A 15,838-nucleotide genomic window follows, 5' to 3' on the forward strand; every position below is an offset into this window, starting at 1 on the left:
TTGTTTTTGAGAATGAGGCTAGGCAAAAATAGGCTTTTTGCCTATGTTAGATTCTGATAACATTTGGACAGCTCTAGCACCCCCAAGCTTTGGCACAGAGCCATTGAAATTTGGCAGGGAGGGTGGTGGCCTGTGTGTTTTGCTGTGTCCATGAAAATCCACCCCAATTTGGCCAATTATAAGCCTCTGAAAAAATCAGTTTGCACATGCTCAGTAGAAGCTTTTTAGATTTTGAACAGCTAAAAATCTCCTTAGATAACATACTGCTAGGATGACCAGACTGTGCATGCACCATCCCCACAGAGTGACTGAGCCTACTGCTTCCACTCCTGGGTTACAATACATTATATATTAAAATATATAATATCCCCTGCTATTGTGTCCTGCAGAACCCCAACATCTTCAGCTCGTCGCCTGTTATGTACTTCTGTATCAGACATGGACTGGTCACAGAGTTTCCTTCTGTTCTAAGCAAGATAAACACCAGATGTGTTCATCATAAAATCCTTTAATACTCTGACAGGTATGGCTGATGCTTCTTTAAATAAGGTATTTTACGCACAGTGCTACCTAGTGGCTGAACAGTATAATACGGGTTAGCATTCCATTCCATTCCATGTTCCCCATTAAGTACTATGTTCGTACCGTTTACACTATCACACTGTTCAGTAGAAGTTCAGTACCTATCGGTCTAGTAAGTATCCCTGAATCGTACTGGTTTTCTAAGTACACAACCTAAATGTGTAACAACTTGGTCATCTAGCTGTCCATTAGTTTCAACAAGTGGCTGTGGTTGGTTTGGAATCCTTGAGTCGTCATCTTCCTGTTCTACATCTGCCATCTGTAGAGTTTGCTCATTTGATTGTTCTTCTTGAACTGTAGATGTCAATGGTTTCTGTTGAAACTCTCCACTGTCGGTCTCAATCACATATGATCTGGGTGCTTAATTCTTTTTTCTTTATGACAGCTGGAGTTGTCCATCCCTTTCCTCCATCCAATTGGACACACAGTCACCAGGTTCTGGACCTGGTAGTTCTCTGCCTGAGTGAAATATGTTGTAAAAGTGTTCATTAGCTCCTTTAGCCTTTTTATCCGATTTGGCTACTCTCTTCATGTCTGGCCACTTTGGAAATAGGTTCTTTTCCTAAGATGGAACAGTGGGTTCAACATTGTCTTCTCATCAGGAGTTGTGCTGGACTTCAGTTTTTCGATAATATTGCGACATGTTATGTCTTTCAAGTACTTTATTTCTATATACCTGGGAAAATAGTCTACAAAGATCAGATAAGGATGTCCTCTGAATTCACATATATCTGAAACTAGTCTCTGTCAAGGTCTGTGTGGTAGAGGTATTGTTATTAAATGGTCTTTGTGTTGTGTTGGTCTGTTAGTTCTGCAATGTTCACATACAGATATTTTATTCTTTGTCCCTTGCTGATGCCTGGCCACCACACTGGTTGGCCCATTCTTGGCATGTAGTTAAACCTCTATATCCTTCATGGATGAGGTTTAGGATTTCGCCTCTCCTTTTGTTTGGAATTACGATGCCATTGCCTCTAATCATGAGTCTGTTTGACTCATTTAATCGTCCATTCACTGCAAAATAGTCTCTTGTCACTTTCTTAGTGTCCTTTAGATACTTGGTCCATAGGTAGCGAGTTATATGGGCCCGTGATGCCCATGCTCCACCACTATTTAGGAATGTGGGCCCGGCTCCGCCAATGTTTGGGCTTACTGCGCTTTGGGGATCCTCACGCTTGAGGGGGATGCAGGGTCCAGGACGGCCTGGGAGGCTAGCAGGGGGGATCTGGCATCAACAAGCAACCTGGCTCCAGCCGGCTCCTCCCCGCCAGCTCTCGGCGTCACTTGGGGGAGAGGGTGGAAACCAGAATGAGGCGGGGTGGAGGCTTGGGGGAAGGGGTAGAATGGGGGCGGAGCAGGGGCGGGCTGGGACCGAGTTGCTCGCTGCTGCCAGTGCCAGGCCCCCCACTAATTCCCCAGGCCGCCTTGGACCCCGCATCCCCCTGAAGCACGGGGCCCCCAAAGTGTGGGGCCCTAGACAATTGTCCCGGTCCATCCTATGAATGGGATGGCTCTGCCTGGACCCCACGTCCCTCTGAAGCGCAGGGCCCCTCAAAGCTTGGGGCCCGGGGCGGTTGCCCCAGTCCGTCCTATGGATGGGATGGCTCCGTTCTGGGCACCACCAGAAACTATATAAACCTGGCGCCCATGCTTGGGTCAGCCACCTCTAATGTAACTTAGAACTTCCTGAAGCTGCGAGTCTGTCAAAGGTGCTTTTTGTAGCTGGAGTAGTCTCTTTTTGGTCTCAGATTTGTGTGCATCCACAGCATCCATGTACACCTTTATGTCCTCTTTGAGCTCATAGGTAGTTGAGTGTGATGCTGGGTTCCGTGACAGAGTGTCTGCTATGACCAGATTTTTCTGAGGAACACATTTAATAATTGGGCTAAATCGCATTAACCTTTGTGGTGCTTGGTCCAAGTCTTTTTACATTGATGACATTTGCAAGCAGTTTATGGCCTTTTATCAGTACAAATTAATCCAGTCCACACAGATATCTGTAAAAGTTCTGACATGCCCATGTGCTTGCCAAGCACACCTTTTCAATCTGTGCTTATTGCTTTTTTGCTTCTACGAATGTACGAGAGCAAAATGCAACTGGCTTCCGCTCAGAGCTACACTGTTTACCTAGGCCATAGCTGCGTGCATTCGCACCAACCACTGTGGGTTTGTTCATAGCATAGAACTTGAGAACTGAAGCTGTTGATATAATTTCCTTTATCTTTTTGAAGGCAATTTCTTGATTTGGCTCCTGTAGCCGAGATGTGTTTAACTTTAACAGTTCATTCGGTGGTTTTTTCGCTGTAGAAAGGTCTTGTGTGTATCCATCACGGTAATTTTAATAGAATGTTCTTTAGATAAAAGTTATATACAAAACCCTCTCAAGATTTCATAGTCATCTTCGTGACTGTCTTCAGTAAAATCAAAGGATCTAAAGATATGCTCTACTTGCTCTCCCATAGCATAAATTAAAAAAAGATACCTGTATATCTCCAGTTTCTTAGTAGAACTTGGTAGCAATGTGATATCTTGTAATATATTTTTTACACTCTATCCATTCTGAAGGTTTGTCAAAGCTGAAGTTCTCTGGGGCATTGAGAGTGGCATGTTGATGGGATCCTGCAACTTTTATTGCTTTGTTCCTTCTGTTTGCAACCTTTGTTGCTTTTCCTTCTGTGTCTGATCTAAGTTTACACCTGACACCATGTCACATACTTCTGTACCAGATATGGACTGGTCACAGAACTTCCTTTTCAGCAAGATACGTACCAGATGTATTCATCATAAGATCCTTTAATGCTCTGTCAGGTATGGCTAAGGTTTGTTTAAATAAGGTATTAGGTGTGGCTGAGGTTTGTTTAAATAAGGCATTTAGCACACAATGCCACCTAGTGGCTGAACAGGACAATACAGTTTAGCATTCCATTACACTACTCACATGCCCATTTGACTCTTATGCCACCCCTCTATGTGAAATCCAGATAGCCCTCCTGTTCCCCCACCCCACAGACTTGCTTCCCTAGGGCTCCACTCTGCAACGTCCCAGTCCTGCCCCCTATCCATACCGTCTTTATATAGTTTGAATGATCGCTCAGCTTTTTAAAGTGCATAATCAGAGGTGAGCAAATAACCCAAAACATTTCAACTATTATTGGCTCAAACAAAACACTCCATTTGTATTCACTTTCTGCAGATATTACAGTGAATAAATCTACTGACTGGAATGCTAGAGGAAACCCTGAATTTTAAGCAAATATTAAAGAATTTTTATGGAAAGCAAGATTCACACTCAAAAATAAACGTACACAGTGGAAACATGATTGTAAACATTAGGCTCAAGCCATCAGGAAATTTAATATGTTATACATCTGATCAAATCTAAGCAACAAACTTTGAATTTCACATATCAAATAGTCCCAGCAAGCAGCCTGTGAACCATTTACAGAATAAGAATCATTTGCAAAATTATTTGTCAAATAATTTCAAATAAGGAATAGTCAGAAAAAAAATTCGTAAACTGCCCCCAAACAATTCGCAACCAGACAGTTTACATTCATTTAATAAGCTATTTTCTAAAAATACCCTTCCATCTATCTATAATCCTTTTAAAAAAACAACAACAACAACTTTCATTAGTTTATCTTAGGAAAAGGTATATTTCTCTTACATTTATTAGACTGTATAGGCTCCCAATGGTGGTTAATTAAATACCTACCACTGCTAGAAATATTTAACAACCCATGTCGCGTACGTTTGTCCAGAAAATTAGAAGTACAAAAGCAAATGGGGTTCTGATTTTTTTTAAATTTATATCTAACAAATATTTATGGAATAGCAGACTAAATTGTTTCCACCTAAGTATTTCTGTATGCAACTAATGGTATTAATATATTAAAGACAATTGTAGAAAAGCATTATTTACAGCGGTGTTGAAAATGGCCAACCATTTGAACATCCAAGTTAAATAAGGCATACTATATCTAAACAGGCATCCAAGAGAAGATACAAAGAATGAATAATACTTACTGGCCTCTGATACCCTTACTCATGATGATGAGTAGTCCCTTCCTCCATGAGTAGTTTTATTGACTTCAGTGGGGATTATTTGTGGAATTCAACTGAGTAAATGTATCAAAATCTGAGCTATAGTGGTTTACATTTTCAAAGTATTGTACAAACATTAACTAAGAAGTGATTGTCACCTCCAGAACTTTAACTAAATTTGAGATTTAAAATAATGCTGTAAGAATTAAAAATCATTGGTAGTCTGTTTGTAGATAACAGCAGAGCCTGGATTCTGGTCTATTATTTTTGCTAGCAAATTTCAGTCCACATCATGACTCAGTGTTTTCATGAGTTACTTTCCTTTTATGAATATAAGAATGTAAATGAGGTCTTTCTACTTCTCTCTGCACATGCTATCCTATTCTTAACGTTAAGTAATTGCAGACTCTAAAGTACTAGAATTCAAGAGTATTCTAAAATATAGATAACATTCCAGCTACAGTACAAGTTTTTAAATTTTCAAGCTATCTAAAATGCTGATGCTTAGTTAGAACCTTTTTTAAACCAAACAAATTGTGTAGATTTTGTACATGCACATGATCTGAAATCCTTGTGTAAGGTTAATTTAGACAGGATTATCCTTGCAAAATTCTGAAATACTTTTCAGCTGTATGACCAGAACACTGTTGCAAGAACAAGTGTGGGAGTGGGAAGTGCCTATAAATTCTCTCCAACTTTTGTTTCAGTCTGGAATTCCCCTTTAAATAACTGTGACTGTTTTTTTGTTTGCTCTCCACAATTGAAACCTGGATAATAGCCAGAACATTATATACATAGTACTTAAATGAGAAGTATGAAAAGGAAGAATACATAATCAGGATTTTACCAAATGCAATAAAATGTTTTTATTAGCTAGTAGTGACACTTGTAGGGCTGCTGACTTGTACTCTGCATTCATTAACTGTTTTTAAATGTGTGTGGTGTTCTTATCATCCTTCAATTTATATTGCAGACATTTCATTTGAAGTTTGATTGACAGTGCTATGAAGTAAGGCCCATCCAAAGCAGAATTGTCACTGACATTTTTATCACAACAGGATGATATTTAAATCTGTCTAAAATGTATTCTGAAATCGGTATGACTATCGAAGTTAGTGAGGCTTGACTGGTCTGCAAGGGCAAGAATTGCAAACCCCAGTGAAACTGATTTAGGCTCTGAATCAACACAGCATTTAAGGATTCAATCCTGAAATGTGCTGAGACCTCTGTTCCTGATATAACAAAGCACTTAAGCACATGCTTAACTTTAAGTCTGTGAGTGGTCCCATTAAATTCCCAATAGGACTACTCAGAGCCTTAGAGTGATATCTATGTGCTTGTTGGATCAAGGCCAGAATGCTCAACATCTTAACTTTAAAAAATGGAAGAAGGCGAATCCAGGGAAGAACAGACCAGTCAGTCTCACCTCAGTCCCTGTAAAAATCATGGATCAGGTCCTCAAGGAATCCATTTTGAAGCATTTGGAGGAGAGGAAGGTGATCAGGAACATGGATTCATGAAGGGCAAGTCATGCCTGACCAACCTGATTGCCTTCTATGATGAGATAACTGGCTCTGTGGATATGGGGAAAGCAGTGGAAGTGATATACCTTGAGTTTAGCAAAGTTTTTGATACAGTCTCCCACAGTATCCTTGCCAGCAAGTTAAAAAAGTATGGATTGGATGAATGGACTATAAGGTGGCTAGAAAGCTGGCTAGATCGCCAGGCTCGATGGATAGTGATCAACAGCTCAATGTTTAGCTGGCAGCCGGTATCAAGCGGAGTGCCTCAGCGGTCTGTCTTGGGGCCGGTTTTGTTCAACATCTTCATTAATGATCTGGATGATGGGATGGATTGCACCCTCAACAAGTTCGTGGATGACACTAAGTTGGGTGGGTGGGGGTTAGATATGCTCGAGGGTAGGGATAGGATCCAGAGTGACCTAGACAAATTGGAGGATTGGGCTAAAAGAAATCCGATGAGGTTCAACAAGGACAAGTGCAGAGTCCTGGACTTAGGACAGAAGAATCCCATGCACTGCTACAGGCTGGAGACTGACTGGCTAAGGGGCAGTTCTGCAGAATAGGACCTGGGGATTACAGTGGATGAGAAGCTGGATGTGAGTCAGCAGTGTGCCCTTGTTGTCAAGAAGGCTAACGGCATATTAGGCTGCATTAGTAGGCGCATTGCCAGCAGATCGAGGGAAGTGATTATTCCCCTCTATTCAGCACTGGTGAGGCCACATCTGAGTATTGCGTCCAGTTTTGGGACCCCCACTACAGAAAGGATATGGAAAATTGGAGAGAGTCCAGCGGAGAGAAACAAAAATGATTAGGGGGCTGGAGCACATGACTTGTGAGGAGAGGCTGAGGGAACTGAGGTTATTTAGTCTGCAGAAGAGAAGAGTGAGGGGGGATTTGATAGGAGTCTTCAACTACCTGAAGGGGGGTTCCAAAGAGGATGGAGCTCGGCTGTTCTCAGTGGTGGCAGATGACAGAACAAGGAGCAATGGTCTCAGGTTGCAGTGGGGGAGCTTTAGGTTGGATATTAGGAAAAACTACTTCACTGGGAGGGTGGTGAAGCACCTAGGGAGGAGGAATCTCCATCCTTAGAGGTTTTTAAGGTCAGGCTTGACAAAGCCCTGGCTGGGATGCTTTAGTTGGGGTAGGCCCTGCTTTGAGCAGGGGGTTGGACTAGATGAGCTCCTGAGTTCTCTTCCAACCCTAATCTTCTATGATTTTTCTATGATTCTATGAAGTCAGTTTGTTTTAAGCATGTGCTTGGAATGCTTAAACAGGGCCTTCCATCTGAATTATCAGTAAATCAACAAAGCAGATAACAGACTATCTTGGTATGAATGGTACTCTGGTTTTGGGAAGGCTCTTCATATTATGAAGGACACTGAGATGTTTTATCTTGAGCTGGGCCCGAACCACAAAATTCAACAATCTGGCTCTGGTGTTTTGAGTTGAGCTCAGTTCCAGTTTTAACTGCAAAAGAGCTCATGTAAATGATAGGTCTCTTCTTCCCCACTCTAAATAACTAAGAAAACATTCTCTCTGCTTGTTCTTCCAACAGTTATGTTGACTTTCCTATTAACTGTACTTGTCCATACCCACATGATGACCAACAGCCTATCAGCTTTTAACACAGTGGCTCTGTGAAAAGTTCTGGAAATTGGGGTTAAAATAATAAGTAAACAGAGAAAAAATGTCAAATATTTACAAAACCCTTAAAATGTGTCTTTAAATTGATCTTAGATATTAGTGATAGCTAAAGGATCAGCAGCAAAATACCTTGCAAGTGGTTTGTAAATACTGGGCTTGATTCCCCTTTCCACAGAAAAAGGTAATGGAGGTGGCTGGGTGGAGGGGGAGGAAAATTCCATGAGCAGTTCCCTGGCCAAATTTCCTTCCAGCTCATCCAATGAGGGCAGGGTTTGTTTCTTTTGAGTTCCAAACTAAAAGAAGTAGGGACACTAAGATCCATGTGGATCTTGGAGTGTCTGCTGAAGGCACAGGACCATCTGTGTGGATGCCCTGTTTGTCCTCTGCACTGGCTGCAGGTGCCCTATTTCTGTTCTAGCTCCCTGCAAGTGACGTACTGCTCAGGCTTTCTGCACCCATGGCTGCCCAAATCTCCCACAACAGAGGGTTCCCTGGCAACAAAGGCTTATGCTAAGGAACTAATACAGTTTTAGGCTTTGCCAATTGAAACTTCAGAAGGAAGATTTTTAAAGGGATGTCAGGAAGGCCGAAGATCTCACATAATAAATGCTGTTTAAGGACTTCATCCTCTAAGATACTAAACAGAAGGAAGAAGAGGAAGAGGGAAGAATCCTTTTGCAGAGGACACGCTGGTTATCTATCACTGCCTTCCTCTAGAGCACCAGCCAGCCAGATTAGGGCCGTCAGTGAGACACAGGCTTTATACATTCTAATTACTAAACAAGGTAAGTGTTGAACATCTTTGCTGGTCTGGTATGAAAGTTGTCTCCCCATACTTAGTAATTTCCAGGTCCCTTGACACCAATCAAGACATGATGAAATATAACCTCATGCAGCATTGCAATCATATTAAAAATAACAATACTTAGGGTACGTCTACACTACCCGCCGATCCGGCGGGTAGTGATCGATCTATCGGGGATCGATTTATCACGTGTAGTGTAGATGCAATAAATCGATCCCCGATTGCTCTCCTGTCGACTGCTGAACTCCAGCTCGGCGAGAGGCTGAAGCAAAGTCGACGGGGGAGCCGCAGCAATCGATCTCGCGCCGTGAGGACGCGAGGTAAGTCGAACTAAGATGCATCGACTTCAGCTACGTTATGCTCGTAGCTGAAGTTGCGTATCTTAGGTCAACACCACACACACCCCCGCGCCTCCCAGTGTAGACCAGGCCTTAGGGTAACATTTTCAAAAGGGCCTAAGCAATTTAGAAGCCTAAATCCCATTTTCAAATCTGATTTAGGCCTGGTTTACACATAACATTTAGCTATGTTGGCTACGAGTGTGTGTGTGTGTGTGTGGGGGGGGGGAAATCATACCTTGAGCCAACATAGGTATGCTGGCAAACCCCCCAGCTTAGACACAACTATGCTGACAAAAATACTTCTATCTGCTTAGTTATTGTCGTTTGGAAATTGGTGTAATGCTGGCAAAACTGCTTCTGCTTGCGTACACTGCAACTATACTAGGGGGCTCTCTGCTGACACAGCTATACTGGCCAAGGGGCTCTAGTACAGACAAACCTTTTGATACTTAGGGGCCTAAGTCCCATTGACTTGCAATGAGACTTACAATAAGTGCTTATGTCACTTTTGAAAATGGGACTTAGGCTTCTAAGGGTACATCTACACTACAGCGGGGAGTCGATTTAAGATACGCAAATTCAGCTACGTGAATAGCGTAGCTGAATTCGACATATTGCAGCCGACTTACCCCGTTGTGAGGACGGCGGCAAAATCGACTTCTGCCGCTTTTTGTCGGCGGCGCTTACTACCACCTCTGCTGGTGGAGTTAGAGCGCCGATTCGGGGATCGATTGTCGCGTCCCAACGGGACGCGATAAATCGATCCCCGAGAGGTTGATTTCTACCCGCCGATTCAGGTGGGTAGTATAGACCAGACCTAAGTCATTTAGGCCCTTTTGAAAATTTTACCATTGGTTTTCACATAGTGCTTTTTATCCATAGATCTCAATGCACTTTACAAAGGAAGGTATGTATCATTATCCCCATTTACAGATGGGAAACTGAGGTATAAATCGGTGATGTTACCTGCCCAAGCACACACAGCAGGTCAGTAGCAGAGGCATGAATAGAATATAGGTCTCCTGGCCCATCCACTTGATTCCCTGCATACTACTTCTCTTTTTATTAGAAGTGAGATTGGTAATACCACATGTTATTAAGGTTGCCTGACAATTCCAATTATAAGACCCTTTCTCAGTTGCTTATAACTTTGCCAAACTTAAACTTTTGGGGGTAAAATTTTCCATCCTGGTTGTCTGCCTCAAGCTAAATTGGTTAGGATAGATTCTGTTAAATCTGTTCTGCAGTTTCTGAGAATGAGGCTACAGAAAAAAATACATTGTTTGGCAATGTTTAAAAAAAATCTATGGCAACCTTTTCTTTGAGAAGCTGTAGCACTCCTAGTTTGGAGTAGGGACTTGAAATTTGGCAGTAATGTGGATTGTGTGTCAAGGATGTGCTTTTTGCCATCCTAATGAAAATCTGACCAATTTTGGCCAAGTTATAAGCCTTTGAAAAATCTCACTTGACACATGTTCAGTAAAGAGTTTAGCAACTAAAATCTCTGAAAATTCCATCCTCACTGAGCATGCACCATTGCCTCACAGCTCCTGCGTGTGATGTGCTATTCCCATACATCAGTTGAACATGCTCCATCCCCTCCTAGCTCCTACATGTGACTGGCCTGCATGCATGCCATCCCTCTCAGAGTGGCTGAGCACGCTGCATTCCTGGGTTAGAATGGAAAAGCTGGCTTTTCCCTTAATTTGCAGCTTCCAGCTGCTCCGGGCCAGATGCTGGAACTGGGAGCAGGGAACCTCCATCTTCTGTGCTCTCAGTGCCTCCCTGATGGCACCCAAGCAGTGTAGAGGAGGAAGCTGTCCAATTCAAATGCAAAGGGCACAAGAGCCATACTGAGGGGAGAGAAAGAAGTAGGTTGGGACAGGGAGTCTGGTGAGACAAGGACTTTGATAGGGGGCAGGAAAAGAGAAACTGTGACTGGAAGTTGTGGGGAGACAGACTGGGGCTGATTGGACAAGGAGACTGGGACTGAGATCTGAGGTGGGGAAAGGAGACTGAGTGGACAAGAAGACTGGGTATTGGGGAAGGGGAAGGAAGTTGGTACCGGTTCAGCAAGGAGACTGGCAGCTGGTGAGGGGAAATGGGAGCCAGTTTGTAGGGGGAGGAGGGGAAGACAACATTTAAATTGGACAAGGAGCTGGAGGAAGAAGGGGAGACTGGGACTGCCTGGCTAAGGAGACTGGGACTGGAAACCCATGGCAAGGAAATAGGGCTAGTGGGAGAGGGGAAATGGATCTAATGAGGAGCTGGGGTGAAAGGGGAGAACTGTGAATGGCTGGAAAAAGGGACTGCAACAGGGCACCGGGGGTGGACGGGGCAGGAAATAGGAGCATGAGCATGGGCGGCAGGTGAATCGCAGGCTTGAGGATGGGTGGCCCATCCCTTCTGCCCAGGGCCCCACCCCTCCAACCCTCCTTCCCCCGCCAGAGCTCAGAACCCCTCCCCACCGCCCCCGCTGCCAGTCCCAGGCTGTCCGGACACCCAGTCCCCCCCCCCCCCCGCCCCGGAGCACCAGGTGGGCGGGCAGCGCAAGCACCAGCTCTGGCCGCCCAGAGTCCCTGGCTGCAGGCCAGCCCCCAGTAGTGCCAGCCCGGGGCAAGGGTGCCAGAGCCTTCCCAAAAGTGTGGGGGGGCCCTTCCTGAGGTGAAAGCAGCCCCCTGCCCATGTCCCAGGCCCTCCCCCTCCCCGGGCAGGTGGAGGGACCCAGGCTACCAACAGCTGCCCACGCAGTTCTCCCCAACCCAGCTCCAGCCACGGGTGGGAGGGGGAACCTCAGGGCCACAACCCGGCCATGAGCTGGGCGGGCAGCTGTGAGGAGCCATGGCAGACCCTCTATCTACCCTGGGCGGGGGCCTGAGCAGTCCCCAGCCTGTGTCCCCACCTCCCAGGCTCCCTGCCCACCCAGGGTAGGAGGAGGGTCTGTGACTCTGTGGCTCCTCAGAGCTCCAGGTGGCCGGGGAGCCCAGGGGGCAGGGACACGGGCCAGGGGCTGCTCTCAGCTCCCCTGCACCATGGACAGGTGGAGGGTCCACCGCAGCTGCCTGGGCTCCATGCTGGCCTGGCCAAGGGTGCGGCCTCGGGAAGAGGAGGGGAAGGGGGCGGAATCTGCCCTGGCAAAAAGTGGATGGGCCAGGCCCCGGTTCTGGCACCACTGTCCTGGGGCCCTGATCACATGGGAAGGAAGAGCCACACCCGCAGCAGAGTGCGGTGGGAAGCAGGAGGGGGTTTGGGGGTGAAGTGTGAGCGGGGCCACGCTAGCTGTTTGGGTAGGCTTAGCCTTCTGCCTTTGATACCCGCCGCTCATGAGCATGAGGAGAGACAATTGGAGGCTGGAGAGAGGGTAGAGGCAGATCATATGAGGACCTGGGAGGGGAAAACTGACTGGGGGCTTGGAGGGGAGGGGGGCAGAGACTGGCTGAGCAAGGAGACAGGTAGTGGAGAGAGACTGGACCTCAGATGGAGAGCCTGGAAGGGGAGACTAGGACTGTTTGGGCAAGTAAACTGGGACTGTGATGAGTAAAAACAGTATGTGATCATGTAATTAAAGACTGTATCATAATGCAAATGCAGAAGGGAATTGGATTAAGGTTGCACTAACCTTTGCGTGCTTGATGATGCAATTTTAATGTGCTCTCAAGTAGGGTTTTTTTTTTGTTTCTAACTAGGAATAGAAATTACCATGAAAACCGAAATATGGTCCAGATCCTATGTGGTGCAAAGTGATCTCAACTCCCAGTGACTTTAATAGGAGATGAGAATAACTGATCTAAATTCTTTATCTGTGAACAGATAGCTTTTTTTACCAATGTACAGACAAATTCAGAAAATATTGAACTAATCAACACTTAGTTCATCAGATCGCTAATAGAAATTCTTATGACATTGTTCTTTTTAAAAGCAAATAAATAAACAAACACAAAAACCAGCCTTTAAACCTCAGAAGAACACGCGGAACTTTCCCCTGAGTTGATTTATTGTCCCCTCACTAGTCATTGAATGCTGAGCAAAACTGAACTATTTTTAGCTTTAAAAGAATGTTCTTTATTCAGGAATATTAAAACACACGCTAAGGAAAGAGAAGCAATTTAAGTGGAGTGGTTTTATAAATACACTAGATATGCAGTGAGCTTAGACCTACAGTAACATGTGCAGCTGAACAAACAAAATGACTATTTTAGTATGCTCTTAAGCATTTGGAGCTTTTTGTCTAATGACACCTATTCTTTAAATAGGAAAGCATATTACTTAATATATGTCTGAAGTAAGAAAAGGTTTAAAATAGTGCTCAAGTATAGCTGCAATTGTGAGACACTTTTTATTTATTTATTTAATGAAAACTTCCAGAAAATACCACATTAATTAAAGTAGCAAAGCTAACCAAGGAGAAGGGAGAAAAGAAGAGAAAAACACTCTCTGCACTATGTAGGCATTGTGGCTATGATTCATTGAAGTAGAATTTAGGCTGAAATTTTCAAAAGCATCTAGCGATTTTGGGTGCCCAGCTCGAGGGAGCTTAATGGGGCCTGATAATCGAGGCTGAGTGCTCAACACTTTGTAAAGTTAGACTTCTTTAAGAACTACAAATTAGTACTCAGTAGGGTCGTTACTTTCTGACTGCAGAAAACTGAACATCCTGAAGGCCCCACCCCTACCCCACCTCTTCTGAGGCCCCACCCCTGCTCACTCCATCTCCCCCCACCACCACCGTCACTTGCTTATTTTCACCGGGATGGGGCAGGGGTTTGGGGTGTGGGCAGGGGAGAGGGCTCCGGCTGGGGGTGCGGGGGGCCAGGGATGAGGGGTTTGGGGTGCAGGAAGGGGCTCTGGACTGGGGCAGGGGTGTGGGAGGGGGGGTATGGGCTCTGGGCTGGGGGGTGCAATTTCCAGGCTGGGGCCAGAAATGAGGGGTTCAGGGTGTGGGAGGGGACTCTGGGATGGGGCAGGCGGTTGGGATGGGGGAGTGAGGGCTCCAGCTAAGATTGCGGGCATCTGGGGTGGGGATGAGGGGTTTGCGGTATAGGAGGGGGCTCTGAGCTGGGGTGTGAGCTTGAGGGGTTCAAAGTGTGGGAGGAGGCTCTGGGCTTGGGCAGGGGGTTGGGGAGTGGGAGGGGGTGTGGGCGCTGGGAGGGAGTTTGGGTGCAGGAGGGAACTCCAGGCTGGGGCGGAGTGAGGCTCAGGACTGGGGCAGGGAGTTTGGGTGTAAGAGGGGGCTCAGGGCTGGGGCAAGGGGTTGGGATGCGGGCTCTGGATGGTGCTTACCTCAGGTGGCTCCCAGGAAGCAGTGACATCCCTCTGGGTCCTAGGTGCAGAGATGGCCAGGGCTGGGGGCTCTGCATGCTGCCTCAGGATGCCTGGCAACCCTAGTACTCAGTTTTGAAAATGTAGGTTTTAGAATTTATATTGCAGTAGGCCCCAAAGTCCCCAATGTTGCCCCCCTGGACTAAGTGTTGTACAAACACATAGACCTAGACCTTTCGCTGAGGAACTTGGAACCTTGAAATACAAAAAAACAGACAAAATTTGGGGAAAGGGATACCACCTACAAACAAAGGGATCAGGGAGATTATGCACACAGAAAAAGAACTGGACATACAAGCTATTTCTTATGAAGGTAGGGGGGTGGTTGAGAAGTAGTGGGAGCAGAAGTGAATATATAGAGCAAGGGAGTGGTGGAAAAGGAAGGAGGGGAATGGAGGGCAGGGAAGTGGGATGGAGAGAAGGGGAGATAAGAAGAGGGGGGAGGAAAAGAAGGATGGAAAAGGCTGCCAGCCGAAGAATTGTAAGCGACAGAGGTGGGAGGAGACACAGGCAACAAACCAGTCAGCAAACAGAAAATGTCCAGAGTTTAAACTGTAAAAAGTAGTCTGCTGCTGACCCTGCCATCCAGCAATATCCTTTGGATGAGCTTGCTGCTGCCCTGCTGCTGCTCGGGCAGTCCTTATTCTTTCCATAGGCTGGCTTCACCCAAGAGGAGGTCCTGCTTTGTGTTCTCCATCTCTTGTGGCTGAAGGGCAGGGAAGTGATTTACTGCCCTGGAGTGGGCGGGTGTCTTTAGGGGGGTTTCCCCGCCACTGGAATCTAGGGCCAGGAGAGTGGGGATCTCTGTTTGTCTTCCCTGCCCCAGAGCGGCTGCTCTCAGCTGTTGCTAAGGAAAGTTACTGGTGCGCATAGGGTCTGGCTTGCACCCCAGAGGTCCTGCTCTGTTTCCTTCATTCCATGTGCTTGGGGAGAAGTAGTGAGGGCACTGGAGTGCAGTCTTCTAGATAGTCACAGAAGGAAGTGAGCACCCCTTGCAGGGCCGGCTCCAGCATTTCTGCCGCCCCAAGCCAAAAAAAAAAAAAAAGCTGCGATCGGCGGCGGCAGTTCAGCGGCAGGTCCTTCGCTCCTAGAGGGAGTGAGGGACCTGCCACCCCCGAATTGCCGCAGGTGCCGCCCCTCTTCCTTGGCCACCCCAAGCACCTGCTTGTTAAGCTGGTGCCCGGAGCCGGCCCTGACCCCTTGTCATCATGGCTTTTGAGCATCAACGGAAATAAGGAGTCCAAAACAAACCCAAGTCTACAGACCAACCTAACGTTCTGAGGACTCAACAGTGAGAGGTCCTAGAGCAGGCAAATTCTTTGAAGTGCTTCTCTCTTCCTGTACTGGTATCACCTTTCTTGCCTTGGGTTCAGCTTCAGCCAGTTGCTTTTCATGCAGGTGCTGATCTCAGCTAGGCAAGGAGAAAGCTGTTAGATGGTGCTATTTACATTCAGTGTAGAGGAGATGCAGAACTGGGTATAATTTGTATATGGCTGGCACTTCAGTCTGTGTTGTCTCACTAACTCTCCTGATGGCTTCATGTAGATGTTGAATAATATGAGGAAAGAGGATTGAGATTT

Source organism: Malaclemys terrapin, chromosome 1 (assembly GCF_027887155.1).
Source record: "Malaclemys terrapin pileata isolate rMalTer1 chromosome 1, rMalTer1.hap1, whole genome shotgun sequence".
Taxonomy (NCBI): domain Eukaryota; kingdom Metazoa; phylum Chordata; order Testudines; family Emydidae; genus Malaclemys; species Malaclemys terrapin.